The following is a 20,239-nucleotide window of genomic DNA, read 5'->3' as shown; positions in this document are numbered from 1 at the left end:
TATTTTTGAATATACGTTTAACTTAAGTCGAAAAAAGTGTATTCTATAAATACAAAGTGTTATTTATTTCTATTACAAACCTGGTAATTTTTTTCTTTTCATTAAGTCCCTATAGTTTTCTTATCTTTGTTATAGAACTGATACATGTACGTTTATTGATAATATGTATTAATTTATACTTTGAAAATTTGAAGAATTTCATGAAGAAGCTTGAAAATAATTTTTGAAATATTATTAATTTCTTCAGATCATTACTGTCAAATTTTAAAATATATCATCAACTCGCCAGCGGCATCTTTGCATAAAAAAGGGGCTATTAAGTTGTTTATTTAATGGAGTGCAATTTTCTCAATTTGGCGGTTCCGTTACTGTGTAGGAAAATTGCCGGTCAAATGAAGTTGCGATATTAAAATGTTAATCGCATATGAAAATAATTGAATAAATAAATTTAACGAGAAAAAGCTTGTAATATGTACAAGTTCGCATAGTTTAAAGGATAAATTTGCCACGTAGCAGATGATATATCATTTATGTGTCTTTTATTCCTAAGATCGTCCAAATACCATATAGAATGAAAATATAGTAGGATTACGGTGGTACAATAGCGAAACACGCGCAAAAATTCAATGCCCACCTTGTAGTTTCATTTGATCATGTCACCTACCCTCGCTTTTATATGAATCTATATCTGATTTGAATTTCTAATTTTCATAAGTGTAAGAATAAATAACTTCACAATTATACAACCCAACCATGAAGAAACCATTCAACTAATCAAAGAATAGAGTAGGAGTTCTATAAAATATTTACATCTTTAATTTTTCCCACATTTAGTCAAACCATTTACATAGTAATAAAGCCGCTATTCGATTCGAATGTATTCGAACGAACATGATTTCATTTTATAAAACATCTGCATCTACCCACGGTTACAGAACTATAAAATAGGATGCATTTGCCCGACGAATTAACTAAAAAGTATATATTTCGATACTAAAGATATTAAAATTGGTAATAAAACTTGCAATTTGACTGTTATGAGTATAAACAAGTGTCAGTGGCCGCTTTTTAATATTCCGACGGTCGAAACATAAAGTAAAAAGATATGCTTCAATGTTATTACGACGAATACCAGACCTGCCACAGTCAATGAAATTATGTTGTCAATTGAACTGTTTGAATTCTGCGTCTCGATTATAATAAACGTAATCTTGAGTAAAAATTGGACTGCTTTGATAATCGAAAATTACTTGAAAAATAATTATGTTAAATCACATTTTCATCTCCTTACGCAGAGGCCGACATAAGTCAGACAACAAATTTGCATTAAGAAATTACAAAAGGAATTCGAAAAAAGGTTACTGTCGAGTGCCTTGTTGTAAGGGTCCGTAGTTTTTTTGAGTCGTCAACTAATCGCTTTTTAGTATAGTATATAGCAGGGCTTCTTAAACTGTGGGTCGCGACCACCAGGGGGGTCGCGAGACTACTGAAAAAGGGTCGCAAAGATCTGATACTTTTCAATCATTATAAATAAAATTTTAAAATTAATATACACACTACGTACAAATATAAATACAAATAAAAATCACACAAAATACTATTGTAGTTTTATTATAACTATTTTTTGAAAAAAGTGGCAATGCAAAACTGATGTAGGGCCTATAAATGAAAATATGGAAGTAGCATTTAAAATAATAAATACAACGCGCTCCTCGATTTTCAACTGAACGTTTATATGGAGGAGGGGGTCGTTTAAAATTTCCTAAGCTTGAAGGGGGTCGCTATATAAAAAAGTATGGTATATATGGTATATAGTATAAATAACTATATTATGAGAAATAGTTGGCCGTATTGGGCACTTAGACTGCCTGTTGAATAAACTGCGTGCTGGTGAAGTGGTGTTAGTAAATTAGAAAGTCTAATTTCACTTAACACTACTTAACGAATACGAGAGAGTTGTAAGACAAATATGAAAAATGAAATTTATAATAATATGCGAAGTAAGATAGGTTGTGCTTTCGATAAATTCATCATCAACTTGGAATCTTTCATGAAAGGTTTCAAGGATTACAATAAGCTACTACTATAATAAAGATTGATACTTTTCGTAAACTGATGTATGGATATTATATCAAGGACATGGCAGCAAGGGTGTAGGTAAGAACCTGGGAAGAGAGCCAATATGAAATCCCCCGAAACTATACTTTTTCCAATTTGTTACTACAGCATCTACAATTTTAAATTATTCGTACGAAGATTTACTAAAATTTCATGTAAAACTAAAGTCAGTTTCAGATTAAACAGTTTTCTAAAAAAATTGAATTTTTCATTCACATTCCTAATCAGATTCGATGTACAGCCATAGGATTGTAAGCCATGTACGTGAACCATTGAGTTATTGAAGATATTTTACATTTGAAACATCATTTGCAAAGAAGCTCGCATTAATGACTTATTTCAAGAAAAATCAATATACTTTATTAGAAAAACTCAATTTTAGCTATAATCTTATTAAAAAGTGACAAAAATTCTTGGTATAAGAATAATATTACTGTCACTATTATAAAAGCGCGGGGTGCTTTGTATGAACTTTGCGTTTTGGAATCAATCTGAAAGTGATTCCGGGTACTGTCCGAATTATTTCTTCAATTATTGAATATTAAAAATGTTAAAATATCCAATGCTTTTATTTATTTATTTTTAATTTTCTCATTAGTAATTTCATTCTTATGCAAGGATTATTTTTTACTTTTTAGTTTGATTATTGCTTAAAATGTGTTTTTTAGTTTTTTTAAATTATAATTTATTCGTAGCTTTTCAGTATAACCAAATTTAAAAACGTGTTTCTTAGTTTTTTTAAACTGTATTCTATTTTTTGCTTTTTACGAATTTGCTATTATGAAGTCGTGTTTAATATGACCATTGTATAAAGAATTGAAGAATTCTACAATGTCATTAATTGAATTATTAGTACGATATTGTATTATGATACATTTAATATATTTCAACTCGTTACGTTTAAAATATTAGTATAGTTAAAACTGTTTAAAAGTTATTGGTTTTGATTTTATCAAATATATTAATACAGTACGAAAGCGGAACAAAATAAAAAATGCTTTTCCCAGGAAGAAAGGGGAAAATGGATAAATCACATAAATCAACTGAAAGTTAAAAAAAAAACATACAAAATAGCCAGGACTTATTTTTTCGCCTCTACAAAATATCATCAAAATTGAATGTTTCAAAAATACATTCGTGACCGAGGTTCTGAAATCGCAAATTCATATTATTTCAGTCACCAAATGAAATATTTTATTTACCTTTGTGTAAGGATTCTTCTTTCTATCCCAAATTTAAGTGATTAACAGATTAATGGAAAATTATTTGTTTCATTTGCTAGTGCTACACGAACTCATTACAAAAATCTTTTTTTATACATTGAAATTGGTGACAAATAATTAGTACTGAGATTAAGTTTATTTTCGGTTCGAGATGAATAACATTATTAGAAAGATGATATTTCAAAATACGCCCTACCTATTTATTGTAAAGATTCCTATCGAATAGGCAATTTGTGTCACTTTCGTAATAAAAAGTAAATCGGCAACAATGTACTGTCGGTTCGAATTTCGAACTAACTTTCGAAATAAAGAAAACTTCACATTTAGTTGGGATTCAGTTGGCACTAAGCTACGTGTCATTTTTATGAAGAACGAGCGTAAAAGTAACTAGATGGCGTGCAAAATTGCCCCAAATGGTTTTAACATTTTCACTGTTCTACTATCCTATTCTTTATACAATGATATGACTGACTTGTTGATGGTTGCATCTGGGTGAATTGATTTAACTATATAATTCCTTATTGAACTATATATTTTCATTAAAAGCAAGATCAAGTCAATAGAGTCGATTGTGAAAATTTGTTTTTTCCTTTAATCAATACAATTACAGTTTACACGAATATTAGCAGATAAAACTTTATTAAAATTTATAACTTAATTGTCAGATAAAATTATAGATATGAATCTAGCCTCAACGCAATCTAAGGAACTTGAATTATTTATTAATTTTTTATTAAACTGTCCAAATCCGATATCGAGACAATTAATATGATCATTTCAAGTGAGAATTATTAATGATCGTGTCTGAGCCTGTAAACACAGTTGTCAAAATGTATCATGAAGGGTATCTTGGTATAATTGAACTCTGCTTTAAAATTGGAGATTAATTATTCTGACCACCACGAAGTGCAAAAGAAAAATGAAGCTAATAAAAGCTCGAGTGAGTGTACGATTCATTAATTTTTAACATCGATGACCGACTGAACGTGTATTGGTTTTTTAAAACTATATATTTGAGTAAAAAAATTATTATATACAGTGACAATTTATTTTAGAGACAAATAGGTTAATAAGCAATATATAATAAATTCAACTACTACGGTAAACAAAAATAAATTACGAATTTTTGAAAAATTCACTGAGTTATGGCCATTTTAAAACTAACAGAATTCTTAATTTTTTCATCTACATATACGTCAAAAAATTAGTAACTCTAAAACAGCTTTATGTTGAAATAATGGAAAACTGAGGTTAATTCTATTAAACATCGTTTCAAGTTGACAGACTCATAAATAATCACTTCACATCCGCAATAGTACTTGGCTTTTAATCTTCGCATTAAGCACATGCATTGAAGCGCTAAGCTGAACTAATATACGATAATCATATGGAAATTGTTAAGCTGTTAACACTTGACAGTGTTTATAATTGTTTGGCTTGCTTTCAAATAAACTATGCAACAAGACTACTCGAATAATTATTTTGTGTTTTCCAGTGATGTTGATTTTTTTGTCAAGCATATCAACTGCATTTCGGTCCGTCGCAAATATCATAAAAAATCAGTGTTGGATGATACTTCATGGCATAAGTAGAAAGTGAAGTATTCAAATACTCTATACTCACATGAGGCTTAGAAGTAGAATCAAGCTTACTTAAAAAAACATTTAATCTAAATAAATGTTTAGTTAGACATAAAAATTCACAATTTACAAAAATAATATCAAGACAAACATGTTGGTGATAATAAAGTAATTATGCCAATTTAATGGTGACTATAAAATGAATTTATTGTTAGTAATCGTATTCAGGGCCGGATTAAGCTAGGGGCTTGGAGGGGCTATAGCCCCGGGCCCCAGGTCCAAGAGGGCCCCATCATTCTGTATTTTTTGATGTGTTGATACCACAAATCTAACGTATTGATATTATTTTGTGAATTTTTCCGGGTTTTCGAATTCCTTAAGGGGGCCCCGTCATTATTTTAGCCCCGGGCCTTATAAATCTTAATCCGGCCCTGATCGTATCCAAGTTTTTGTGAAGGGTTTTCCCAGTTTTGTTCTTTAACTTCGTTTCATACATTTTTCGAGTTCCTACGCTTCTATAAAATATATTCACTGAATGCTTTTCTGTTAACAAAACTGTCAACAATGTACACGAAGTATCTCTAGTATTTTTATATTAGCAGAATGGCCTTATAAATAACAATGGTGAACACTGTTTTTGTCACACGAGCTTTGAGAGATTTTATTTGTTTTGATGTACTCTCATTCAAAAAAAATATTATTATCTTGTTTCACAGACACATCCAGTCAGACAACTATATATTCTTTTCTGACCTTATTTAAGTGTTTTTGTTTGAATAACTTAATTTAACTAAGTTACCTTTGTTGCATACATGTAAATACGTCGTGAAAGTGTTCTAATAAGCCGAACAGTTTTTGTCATGTTTGTGGAGAATTAACTTCTACATCTCAGGTCGAGACTTAGACTATATTCGTTTTCCTGTGCGCCACCAAGATAAATACTGATTTCCACATATATGTTGTGTAACGTGTGTGAGGCTTCTATTAGTTTGGGCTAAACAAGAATCTAGACATTTGTCTTTTGTTATACCAATGGTTTGAACGGAACCAAAAAATCATGTACGTGAATGTTATTTTTGTTTAATTCAAACAAAAGGCATCACAACTAAGTCCAAACATACTGTCCAGTACCGAAACCAATACCAATCATACATAATGTCGAACTGCCTGTGCCAAAGCCTCCAAATCAAGCAGAAAATCAGGATTTTGTTTCTACGTGATTTGAATTTGTCTAAAAAATAAGCTGAGCTTTTAGGGTCTAGATTAATCGACTGGAATTTCCTTTCCCCTAGTACGAATATTTCTTATTTCCGACATCGTGACGATAAAATGAAACATTACTTTTACAAAGCAGATTTAGTCTATTTTGAAGTTGATCCAAGTCACTACTGATTGTTCATTGACTCCTTAAAAACTATCCTGAAAGCAGTGCTGCCATACAACGGAGATAAACGTAATTCAGTGCCGGTTGCCCATGGTTCTGATGTGAAAGAGTCAGAGAACAACAAGTTCTTTCTTGAAAAAATTAAATACAGTGAACTTGTTTGGAAAATCTGTGGTTACACAAAATATTGCTGTTTCATTTACGAATGGGACAGCAGAGACAAAAAAAGTCAGTACACAAAGAAAGTATTGCCCAAGCGTGCATCCCTTTCTCCAGGGCAGAAGAAAATTTTATGAAACTATGCAGCAGTACCTGAAATACAAATTTCCCAAACTCAGCGAGGCAAAAATTAAAGAGGAAATATTTTTTGGTCCACAAATACGCTATCTAATGGATATAAACTTTGGAAAGCTGAATGATCTGGAAAAAGTCGCCTGGAAATGTTTTGTGAATCTTGCCCAAAATTTCCTAGGATACCATAAAGCGGAAAATAACAAAGACTTAATCATTGAGCTTCTAATAATACAAAGTTTTGAGTTGTAGGTAATATGTCTTTAAAAATATATACCCTGCACTTTCATCTGGATTTCTTCCCCGAGAATTTGGGTGCTGTGAGTTACGAACAAGGCGAAAGATTTCATCAGGACATTTCCTTAATATAAAAGCGCTATCAAGGAAAAAAGTCCAGGAATGCTAGCAAGTTAATGTTGAGAGACTTACTAGAAGCCAAACGAAAATCATACCCATTTATGGTACATAATTTTTCTAAGACTTTTGTACTTTTTATAAAAATATATGTTTTGATGTCACAAAGAAACCTGATGTGTCAATTTTTTCCCACTGATACATTATTGTTTGGTAGCCATAGTACATTCAAAATTTGGTGTAAGTTTTCGTATGACAAAAAAAGTTTAAATTCTGTTGGCCAGTGTAATCTGTATTATTTATTTTATTTAGGATTCTGAATTCGGGTATGCCTATAGTTTCTATATGAACCGCTTATGCTATCTTAAATATGTGTTTAAAAATTATTATTAAAAATCGAAATTTCATTTAATAAGAATCCATTCTACTACTAAATTCTGTAGTTCAATCATTCAGTATAACAAAAAATAGTAGTTACATCTGCAGCCGTTTCAGTATTCTTATTAAGTGTTACATCTCATATTCCCTTTCATCTGAGACCACACAAAACAGTTTAGCAATGAACTTATTCTCCTATGTCTTTGCTACTGGTATCTATTTATCTTGACATGCATCGCTAAGTAAGAATTGCTTTTGCCCACGCTGTATTCAATTGCATTCTTCGACTTCTTCAAATGGACGAAGATAATCTTTAAATATAATAGTAATCAAGCTACACGTTGAATCGCTGGTAAACTTTCAAATGTTGTCAACATGATATTTATAGGATATATAAAAAGTGGAAATACTTAAATTTTCTTTAGCTTTCTTTGGATAATTTCGTTTCCGTTTTTAGCTTTTTAAAGACCGAACAGTACGAACTTTCCTGTTGGCAGCTTTTTGAAGGCCGTCGAATATTAAGCACTCTTTGTCTGATTCTTATAAACAGCGCTACTCTTGAATGAAGCTAGAGTAACAGTACAAAGTCTGCACAAAAGACTCGGCGCTTCATTACCTTTTTTTCATATGATGTAATGTGATAACTGTTCGATAAATGCAGATATTTTAGTGAAGTAGCTGATGAAGAGAGATGAAAAACAGTTAATCAGAGATAACGAATAAGTTAAATGTATTCGGCAGTGTCTTTACTGGAACTTTTCTTAAAACTTGTTTTATTAGTTGGACCTGTGAGGTGTTATTGTATATATTCTCAGCTTTTCATTCAAATAGCTAATGAATCTATCCTGTCATTTCGATTTGATCCGTATAATTTGCTTCATCATGTGAATTAATGTGTTAGACGTAAATTAAAACGAATTCTGAATGTATAAATTCTTTCATATTAAAATGTTGAAGCAACTTTCATCGAAGTTTTAATAAGGTTTGATAACTTCAACCATAAATAAGTTGATATACATATACTTACAATGTTGCACCACCTAGGAGGCTTCCACATGAATAAAAAAGTTTGTAATAAACTACTATACAGTGGCGTGCATAGGAAGGGTTATCTAACTTGAACTAGATATAAATTAGTTGTTTGGCAGCCATTAATAGTGAACGTTTTCAGTGAATTTGTAAACATGGTAAAAATTGGTCCCGGTTTTTTGATAAAATACTTTTATCTGAAAGGCCTTAGCCCAACTAATATAAAAGCTGAAGTAGATTTTATTCGGTAGCAAAGCTTAAGCGAGGCCATACAACCTGCGAAGATCAGCATCGCAGAGGTCGACGAAATGAGGTGACGACTCTAGATATAATGACGAAAATCCACAAATCGGTAGTGAATGAATAATGAATCAGCATTGTGAAGATGTTTCCATCGAGTGACTGACAATGTTTCACAGAAATAAAGCCGAAATTTGCGCCGTTTGATAACCTTTGAAGAAACTTCTGTCCATGGATTAAGAAGGGAGAATCGGCTCCAAAGAAAGCAAAGACAGTTTCATCTGTAGGCAAGGTAATGGCGTCGGTCTGTTTGCGACGTGCGTGGGATTATGTTCATTGACTATATTGAAAAAGGTGAAACTAACAACGGCGAACTTTGCAATGCAACGTTTGAGCGAAGAAATCAATGTTATTTCATGAATTGCTACCTCATGCACCCTATTTGCCAGTTTTAGCCGTCTCGGATTATTTTCTGTTCCCAGACTTGAAAAAATGGCGCGGTGGTCAAAGATTTTCCAACAATAAAGAAGTGCTGTCGAAGTTATTGAACATCGCTGGGAAAAGTGTATGGAACTAAAAGGAGATTACGTTGAAAAATCAATATATTTTTTCTCAAATTTTTCTGCATAATTTAGTACCATAATAACCTCAAAATTATCACATCGCCAAACTATTTTCAGTCTCGACAGTACAGCTTGATTCAAATTTTGAATATAAATTTTATTTACTGTTATTAAGGTAATATTTTTATAAAACATTTGAGTAATCAATTTTACTGTAAATCGAATAGTCCTAAACCGATTAGTGATATGTATACTCGAAAAGGTATTATTAGCAACCGCGCTACTGTTTTTGAAGCATAAATTAATTCTAGAAAATATTCACGTTTATCCTATTAGGATTATAAACGAATGCCTTACTTATTATTCACATGCTACTCTAATGATCCGGAGAAAAAAATAAACAGTTAAGATTTTTCCCAACATCTTTGATATTATATTATGCAATCATTTGATTTTTAGTTTATTCTCGACTGATTAAATGAAAGCGATATGTAAGAGTTCCGAGAAAGAAAAACATGACCAAAAATATCGTAATGTATCCAATGAAGAAATTTATTAAGAAAGTGTATATTGTAGAAGTATAATGTCGAATATGAATCAAAATGTGTTAATATAACCAAGAAATTAATTAGACAAATATTTATTTAACAAGAGATATACGTCAAAAAAGTCATTTATACAATGACCTGGGGGAAAATTATGAACGTCAAACGTCATGTTTATTGTTTCAAATAATAAAACAAATGTTATTCCATCGACTAAAAATAGAATTTGATTAGAAGTCTGATCATGCATGAAGTATTTTACGTGGAAACGGACATTTTTAAACTCAACAGAAACAAAAGTTTATTTCCTCGCTACTATTTTTACAACAATGTAAATATTTAACTGGAAATCATATTCGTTTCGATTGCCGAGTATAAACAAGTCGCTTATATTTTTTTACGAAAGTGTATATATATCAAAATTATTGAAATAATTTTCTAAATCTCTATTTTGGAATTTTTTCAAATGAAATAATTTAATTCAAAAAATATGTTAAAATAGTTTCAAATATATGCAATATTAAAGCTACAGAAAATGGTAAGATATCATTTCTTGAAGCTACAGATCAAAATTGAAGAAGCATTTATAATTTATGAGTACGTTGAGGGTTTTATTCCCGTACCTGCCCAGTTTAGAATCATATTACAACCAATTAGATTGCTTGACCACCGATTAGGCTTTGTAAACATATTTATTTTGGTGGGCCTATTTTTAGGATATGGGGGCTTGGCTGAAGAAAAAAAAGACGTGCAGTATGGTTAATATTCAAAATAATTTTTGTTCACGTTTTGATTTATTCCACTTTTATTTGTATTCGAATTGAGAATTGTCTCTTGATTATATCAAGCACACCGAAGAACAGATCAATTTTATTGTTAGGTTAGGTGAAGTTGATTTCATCTTAGGTTAGGTTATGTTACTTGACCGATAACTAGATAGAAATATTTTCTTAGAAAATGTGATGTTTTTAGTATGTTTAGTAACTACCGTAACGTGTAATTCAAAAATTCAGTTCAAAAACCGAACCGAAACTCAATCAATCCAACTAATTGGAATTTCTGGAACCGTTGGTGATATCATACACTGTTTGACGCGCGTTCAGAGACTTAAGGTAATTGTGTTGGTGTAGACGTAGTGTTCCAAACCAATCCATTCATTGGTAAAACTGTAAAGTACTCATTTCCGAGCTAAGATAAATGGATTATGCGAGCTCAAAAACGTCAAATTAACCTTTGTAAGCCGGGCAGATATGAAATATTCCAGCATTCAAAGCTCAAAGAAATAATGACTAATAAAATTATTCAATTATAACCAAAGAAAAATAAACTTAATACCACATCAATTTCATGCAGGTATCACGTAAATATAGATAGATTATGAAATCAGAAATTAAATCATTTTAAATCACTTTCCGTATGTTTCTCTGCAAATGTTATTAACATCATAAAATGTGTGATAGCTTGAAGCTAAGATAGTCGTCTAATGGTTTGAAAAATGTATTTACCATTTATTTTAAGCCTAAGATTGTTGCCTACAATATTTTTATCTTTTGTAAATTCATATTATTAAACAAATATTAATGCATACCTGTATTTGTTTGATTGTAAATACTAAAATTGCAAAATTACACACTAAAAACTGTTTACTTTTTTATACATCCCTCCACAGCTCTCTTTATGTTTAATTTATTAATAACTACTTACTAGACGTATTGTAAAAGTTTAAAAACAATTTGAAACAAAAACTTTGCTTTTTATTTTATTGTGATACTAGTTCTCATTGTGGGCACTCCGGTCATTGGCCCGGTACATTACATTTTAGAAAATATATTATGGCTTCAATAATTTTTATATCTTTGGTTGATTTATTGGAAAAGTTGACAGAATTTAGTAGAGGTTTCATCTTATTTTTCCCCTATATCGTTGTAGTTGACAGTTTGTCAAGGGAGGTACTTATCACTGAGGATAACATAGGAGAAGTGGAAAATAATAGTTGCATTCTATCAATATATGTTTGGCATCTTTTCGGGAATCACGATTTGGTTAACCTGATCTTCTCTAGCCTACCATATAATATCTTTATACACTTATGAGTAGTGTAGTTGGCAGGTCGTTGAAGCTTGTGTCTCAGGACTTAAAAATAATAATAATTATCAAAATTTGATGTGGAATCTGTGATAACTGCTAAATATTACTGTTATTCCCAACCAGCTGATATCTAGGAATATAGTTTCCGAAAAGTCTTACGAGGTAACAGAATAGTTGCAGATTTTATTTTTATATATTCATATTATTTATAAAATTTGATTTCTTTTGCTCCAATGGATCTATCAGGAGACAATTTATATGGATTTATAGTTGTAGAGTCTTCACAATGTATTTACGTGAAGGTGAAATATATTTGAAAGCTTGGAGAATGCTAAAGATCTTTCCTGTATGTATGCTACATGTTTCGTTGTCTTTGTCCCTGTATGAGGCACTTGTATTTTATTGATCCTATACAGGATAATTTTGGAAGTTATCTGAAATATTATTGTTCGTTATAAATGACGGAATTATAAATCTGGAATTATAAAAATGACTGTTGAAGTTAGAAACCACCGCAAAAACAAATGTACTTCATCTACTACATAATTTATTCATATTTCATATTGTTTTGTTACTTTTTAAATATTAAAAAAATTGAGCACTCCATAGACCTCATTAAAGATAAGATTTATAATATATGGATGAGAATTATTTGTACAGAAATCTTATGATTATCATCCATTTCAAAGAGGATGAACTTGATACTAAGAATTTAGTTGAACCAAATTACTTTCTAATCCATTAGCACTAACAGAGCAACTAGGCTCAACTTCCAAATAACTACTACATTCACTTTGAAAATCTAAGAAGAGTCTGAAACAAAATGTAAGGTATAAATCTGCATAAACTATGTACCAAAATCTTTCTAATAAAGAACATAATATCATTATTCGGACTAAATAATTAGACAAACTTTAAATGCGAGTTCACACATAATATTGGGAGGTACGGAAAAAGTTGAGATATTATTTGCTGAAGCTACAGTTGCAAATTGTAGAAGGATTTGGACTTAATGAAGGTATTGAGAGCTATAGTCCCGTATCTTCCGGCTTAGTGTCATAGTAACACGCAATAATTGGATTGATGGACTTTCGGTTGAGCTTTTTGAACTGTGTTCATGAATTTCATAAAGGTTTTATTTTAGGAAGCCCATTTTCAGGAGACAGGTTCTTGAGGAAAGAGAGGAAAGATGTACAGTAAGAAAAAAGTCTAGAATAATTGTTGGTCTCGTTTTTATTTATTAAAATGTTATTCACATTCAAATCGGGAAATTTTTCTTGATGTTGTTAGCAGAGAGGAACAAATTTTCTACTTAGGTTAGATTAGGCTTATTTTAGTTTGGGACAAATTATCTCAAATGACCGATAACTCGAGAAGAAGAAATTTTATCTAAGCTATTAATACGGTACATACTATTATTCTCCATACTACATGATAGGAAAGACATTAATTCTCCCACAATTATGAATAGAGAGTACTAACCACCAAAGTATACGTTTTAGTACATTACAACTTTAACTAATTGAATATTAGTATGGATATCGTCTTAAAGATTGTACCTAAATAATGATATAATTATCCTGAAATATTTTTACAGCCCCCGTAGATATTAACAGCTACCTATAAAAATCTTTTGTTGTTATGATAAGAATCAATGAAATCGATGCCGTTGTTTGATAAACTTTTTCAATCGGTAGTCAGAAATAGATCAATTAAATTGTAAATCTCATCTGACTGAACGTCAGGTATTTTATACGTAACAATCATTTCCAGAGCCGTATTGGGACTATGTAGATTACAAGATTAAATTCAAAGAATCAATTAACTGATGAATTTTACACAATAATCAAACTTCAGAAAATAATCACAAAGGACTATGCCCTCGGGTTTTAATCACTATGTATCCTATGGATCTGTCGTTTTAAATTATAAGTTTATTTTTTCTTAGTAAAACATGAGAAAAGCTTTATTGTCAAAATATTGTTACAATTTGTAGACAAAAGCTTGTAAAAACTAGAAAACAAACACCAGATAAAACAAATGAAATAAAATTTCAATTTCAATCAAACCATAATGAGTAACTAATTTATAGGTAATAGTAATAGGTAATAATTAGTAAATAAGTCCATAGAAAAAATTAAAGTAGTATGTCCGGAATAAAATATTAGTAGAAAGCACTTTCCAGTAATTATGCCCTCAAATTATTGCGGAATGCGGGAAAAGATGATATCGATTTAATTTCAATTGGTAAGTGATTGTGCATTATTTTAATTGTAAAATATTGAGCCCTTAACTAATTCTGAACGTCGTGCTCCGCGCTCCTAAGTGGATAGCCTCGCAACGATTTTTCTAAAATTGGAAAAGCGTGCTTACGAATTAGGCGAACGGATTCAAAGATGAATAAGGAAAGAAGAGTTCCTGCAGTGAGCCCTGCTGTTAAGTCCGAGTTAATATCTAACAGCTTTCTTTTGTAGTTTGAAGATACGCTCAAATTGAGACGCATTACACGTACCCCAGAAGGGAAGGGCATATCAGAGATGCGACTTAATAAGGGCATAATAGACTGTTAACGAGGTGGATAAGTTCGATTCTTGGAAACGGATCTCAGCGCAAAACAGGAGGAACTTTTTTAGATAAAGCGGCAATATGTAATTCCCTTTTCAAGGAATTGTCCACAACAAGCCCTAAAAACTTTACAGATTCAACGACGTCAATGGTGGTGTTATTTAATAAAAATGGCTTCAATTTATTTTTATAGGATAAAACTTTGGTTTTAGAAACAGAGAAGACGTTGAAGGTTAGAATCGCACCATGATTTAAGGGTGATCAGGTCACTAGATATAGTCCTATGAAATACCGTGAGATAAGCGATGTCGTTTATAAACAGAAGAAAGAAAATAGGTCCTAGTACTGAGCCTTGGGGCATTCCAGAGAATAAGAAAAAATTTTCGTTAGACATTACTCTCGAACATTTGTAAACTGTTCAAAATTTTGTTAGCGTGTTACTTCTAGGTAACAGACCTTCGCCTACAGCATCGCTTTCGAAATCTTCACTAACAAATGCTCTACTACTAAAGCTAACCGTAATGATGATTAGTACGTTCCTGAATAATAAATAATTATTGTGATGAAATATTTTTAAAGAAGCTGCCCACTCATTAACTTCCCAACCGATTAGAAACTAGATAATCTGTAATTACTAGATAAGACAGTAGCGTGGGTTGTTTTATTCCGAAGAAACCTTGTTAATAGTACTCTGTATTAATTAGAAAGAATCGATTTATTAAATAGAATGACAAATTGATTGTTGTGAAACTATTTGAAATAATAGATTATATCTCGTTTATTGTTTGCGATTGGAAAAGTACTACACAGAACAAAAATTTAAATTTGACAGTAATTAACGATATATAGTTGGGTATAGCGATTATACAGTTCGAGAATTTTTAATTATTCCACTGTCTATTAAAAACAGACCAAATTCTATCAACGACTACAGAGACCATGAGTGAATAATGCATTTATTCCAACGAATCTCGAGAACATATTATGGAAAATCGAAATCAATCGAAAATCAATAAAAAATAAATAGTTGTTTCTAGTTATTATCTAAAATAAAGGCGCAAAATGCCTGTTACAACATTGATGTCAGTTTGCTTTTCCTTTTTTAAAATCTATTCATAAAGATAGAGAGATATGAAAAAAATATATTACCAGCTTAAATTATTGTTTAAACATATCTTTATATATTTTTATATATATTTTTTGCTTAAGGTTTGCTTTATTTACATGAGAAGAGAATGATTAGATACGTTGATTACTAAACAGCAATACATAAGTTCATATATTTTATTGAAAGAAAAAGAAGAAGAAAAATTACAGAAACGAGTGCTTAAATATGAACTATGGAGTGTAGAGAAGGAGGAACATCTCTTATGGACGGTACGCTTAAAATATGGTCTGAATTCTGTAGGGATAATACGTGGCGCTGATTGTACTATGGGATTGAGATCTTAAGTTAGACACTTACTATATCTGAAACTAGATAAATAATAAAGTTAATTTAACGAGATTCCGTTTTGTTAATCGTTTCATTATTTTAATACTACTAATTTCATTATCACGGTGCATTATTTAAAGCATTACTATACAGTTATTTTCAAATCAGCGCGTAAAATTCAAGCAAATACCCTCTATAATCAGCGCCACCTATTTTCCCATTAAAAATCAGCTCACATTTTTTAACCCAGAGATGTTCCTCCTTCTCTACACTCCATAATATGAACCGTATTAGAGATCTAAACAGCCACTACCGGTACGAAAGTTAGCCCTCTTGATTATATCAAAGTTGGTGCGTGGTGTACTGAGACTTGGGGGTCACTTGTTTCAAGAAAAAAAAATTAATTATTACTTATATAAATGAAATACTTGTCAGCCATTGTTGTCTGTATCAATATATCCTATATATCAACGGATGCCTCTAATTTCATGAGGTAGAATACATTAATTTCCTTATAAATCTATAATAATTCTTTCACAACTTTAAAAACACTAGAAAACTATATACTAGAATATACTAGAGATACTGGAGATACTAGTTATCTATACTGTTATCTATAGGAGAAATTCTTAATTTTTTTTATAACCACTAAGATATTAATTAAACTTATATGGCGTAAACATTTAAAATACTGTGTATGAAATGCATAAGACTACTGCACCCAGACCGACGAACCGTCCCGATCTGTATTCTAAGATGGGAGTAGTAAACCTACAAAAAGAGACTCTTCTGAGTTTATCCTGCGAATGAAAGGACGCTCTGAATACAAAAAAATCAAACCTACATACATCCCATTCGGTTGAACTAGAGAACTCATCCACGACATTTGTAGCTGTATGCAGATGCCGGTGCGTACATAGCAACTCGATTGGCAAGATCTTTTCTTAAAAGTTCTTGATAATGAAGGCAAATGTTGGTACTGTTCTACTGTGGGCTATTCCATTAAATGTTACGGGTGCCTTCAACTGTATATTTTTTGGTTTGTACCGTGGAGATGTTTTCTGGCGGCGTAAGTTTTTCTGACACTCTCGTTTTAATTCAACGACTTACGCCAAAACCTCAACAATTCACATATTTGAACGTTTCTCATAAATCACTCTATCTGTAAAAATCCGTTCACCGGTTGTTGAATGTATCGCGAATAGACAGAGGCGGCGGAGAACGAAAGCTTAAATACAATGCAATTTGTACTGCAAAATTATTTATAACCTTTCGAACATTACTTGCTCAAATAAACTTTATCTTATACCTGACGAGAATAGTTAATCTCAAAATTAATTTATAATTATAAAATCCTTTACACGATGCTGGCTAATCAGCTACATTGGCAAATCTCTTGTATTGGGATTTATTTGTAGATGTACATGTTGATCAAGCTAAAAGCCTATATGTACCTATAAAATAGATAAGCCTCATTCTGGAAATGTTCGCAGTTGGTTTGTATAATTATAGTGATGTTAAAGTTATTTATGCGTTTAGAAATAGTTACTTATTTTTATGATACTTTCTGGTAATTATTTTGAAATCGTCAGTTTCATTACAACCTTCACTTGTAATTTGCAGCCAAAGTTGTGAATAGATATGATGCCGTTTCAATATGTTGTATACAGTGTTTAACAAAAGTTGAATATAACAATATTAGTGATTTTAGATTTATGGATATTCCAGAAAACCATTACAAATTAAACAACTGAGGTGCCAATACAACAAAAGAAAATAAAGTGGCAAGCTAAGATTCATAGTTATAAATAAAATTAGATATTTCTATATAAAATTAGAAAACCATCCATAAAATGGCGATGGTGTATGGACACCAGCAAATAGTAGCAAGGGTGAATGTACGCATCTCGGGAGAAAGCTAATATAATATAGACATCGCATTACCTCGATATCAAATCCAATACTTGGCAAATTAATGGAGGAAAACAAATATAAAACTATCCAAGAAGCACGCTTTCTATAAATCAATATAATAAATCACAGTAGGATGTATGTATGTAAAGACCCAAAGGATCTATTGTATGCTCCTTTCTTGCTGCGATACTGGGGAACCCAGTGTTTACAACTCCTTTTAGAAAGTTCATACACTACCAGGTGTAGTACTATGAAATTCCGTAGCGTTTCACACTTCGAGGGAATGTAGGTGTCGTCCTCCGTGCAACAACATCTGTATGCAGTTTCAGCTCCTGTAGATTGTATTGATAATTGGTTTTTATGATATATGACCTTAAATCTTCTTGGTGATCGAAGAGGATTATGATTCCCTGATCTAGATTTAACACACATTTTTCAATCGAATAATTTTCTACTTTAAAAAATGCGTGTTGCTCATGCTTTCAGAGTTTTTGGTACTGGGCCCGTACACTCCTATACCATTTTCTGTCTGCTGCTTTGGACCCGTCCGTATACCATTGAATAACATTTCTGTACATTTCTTGTATGGTGGTTTGATCTACCGCTTAGGATTGAAGTAAATTTTTTCTACTTTTCATCCTGAAATATGTAACAAGTTTGGTCATTATTTACGGTCGGCTTTTCTTTAGTGATTCAGTCTCTGAACATTGTAAGTGATGTTTTTTCTATCACGCTTTTTAGTACTGTGGAGATTTAGACGAAGATGTGGAAGGAAAAGTAAAAAAAAGGAATTCTCTTGAGAAGAATAATGTAAGAAAGTTTAAGATGTGATGACGTAGGTATAAGAATTATAACAAGAAGTGCTAGATTCCTATTAATAAATCATAACATCACTTTCCTCTTCATAAAATTAAAACTTAAGTTCGATCAATAAAAAGCTTAGTCATCAGCTCCTACTACACTATAAATACTAACTGTCGAAACCACCAAAAAAGAATATTTAACTCAAATCGCTAAATAAATCAATCATTATGATTGTTGCCTTCAAAAATAAACTCATAAATTACATCTTGAAATTATTTTCAATAAAAAAAAACGTGATGATTTAGTTTGTTTATTCAGCGTCGGAATTTTCAAATTGAGGACATTCATCTCTTACGGTTCTAAGAAAATAAACGTATATTATCCAATTAATCTTCACTCTCTAAAATTAACATAACGTTTTCACACACAAAAAAAATTTATTCAATATTTTTGATATGTTTCTCTGAAATTATTCTAAAATTGAGTTCCACTTCAGATGGGAGGATTTTTTACGCCTTGAAACGAAACAATATAATCAACTTGAGTGTTTGTCTGAATATTCGGACACTGATGTGTGATTTGAATTAAAATAACTCATTGAGGAAACGTCAGTCAATTAAGACCAGAAAAAGGTATTCATACTAAACCGACAAACATCTCTCTTCATATTATATTTTAAATTGTTACTCGTTTCATTTTTGATTCAGTAATAATATCTCAGTCCAATTTTGGCCAAATATCATTTTTTCGTGCTATACTAACATTTTTAAAGTAATCAAGTTTGAACCTCGCACGAGCAAGTCCTGGGTACTTACTGGTTACGTCTTATGCAGTTTATTCATTCTCATTTCGGATCGTCAATGTTGCCCATAACATGAAGATGACATCTTAGATGACCGCGTCTGGTCAAAATAACAGTTACTAGTCGTATTTCGCAGGCAGAAGGTCTATCCAAGTTTGCCTTAGTTTGTCTCATGCCAGATATTTCAAACCATATCCACAGAGCTCGACTTGCAAGCAGACCAGTAAAAAATGTAATAGTTACACTTTAGGCTTCAACTGGAGTGAGATCTGGATCAACTGGTGATTTTGATGGCGAGGAAATCAGTCGGCCAACGATAGATTTTCAATAGATATACGTAGAAAGGGAATAAAGCTAAGTTATATTTGAATTTCTATAACTAAGTTTATAAATTTGTCATTTAATCTAATACCATATTTTAGTTTGATCTATTATTGTTTCATATTTATTAAGGAACATATATAAACAACTAAGAGTACTTCATTTGGGAAACTTGATATTCTCATCTTATAAGATTGATATGTGCCATAAAGATTCTCCGAAATTGGATATTCTGAATAAATCACGAAATTAATACGCAATATTTCTAGTCCATTAGATTCATTTTCCTGAATCCTTTGCATCGTCTTATCACAGTTTTTATAATTAAGCTTTCAGAATGAGTGTAGTTAGTGCAGAGCATAGTGATTAAGTAAGATGTATAGAAATCAAAATTGACTAAAAGATATCATGGTTCAAGAGTCTAGTATTATAATTTTGAAAAAAATTCTTTGATCAACAAAAACAGGTTGAAAAAATATTGATCAGAAAACTATTATCTATCAGAATGTATTTTTCACAAAGCTTATACCGATTTGTTAATTCATAATTAATATTGTCAATATAAATGAATGTACGAAGATTTAGTACCAAAAATTGATATTCTC

General features: G+C 31.2%; 1 protein-coding gene across 2 annotated transcripts in view; it reads right to left on the bottom strand.

Annotated features, from left to right (window-relative positions):
* The window catches only part of LOC130451153 (NADPH oxidase 5), a 99,957-nt gene that overhangs the window by 61,978 nt on the left and 17,740 nt on the right, over positions 1-20,239 (bottom strand). The window contains exon 1 of one of the 2 annotated variants that reach the window (XM_056789981.1): positions 11,294-11,394. The exons of the other annotated variant lie outside the window; for it this stretch is intronic. The gene's annotated coding sequence lies outside the window, so the exon portion shown is untranslated. Of the gene's footprint in view, positions 1-11,293; positions 11,395-20,239 lie in introns of those variants that run through there. 2 annotated transcript variants of the gene reach the window in all.

This window comes from Diorhabda sublineata, chromosome X (assembly GCF_026230105.1).
Source record: "Diorhabda sublineata isolate icDioSubl1.1 chromosome X, icDioSubl1.1, whole genome shotgun sequence".
NCBI lineage: Eukaryota > Metazoa > Arthropoda > Insecta > Coleoptera > Chrysomelidae > Diorhabda > Diorhabda sublineata.
This window is presented reverse-complemented; position numbering and strand designations above follow the sequence as displayed.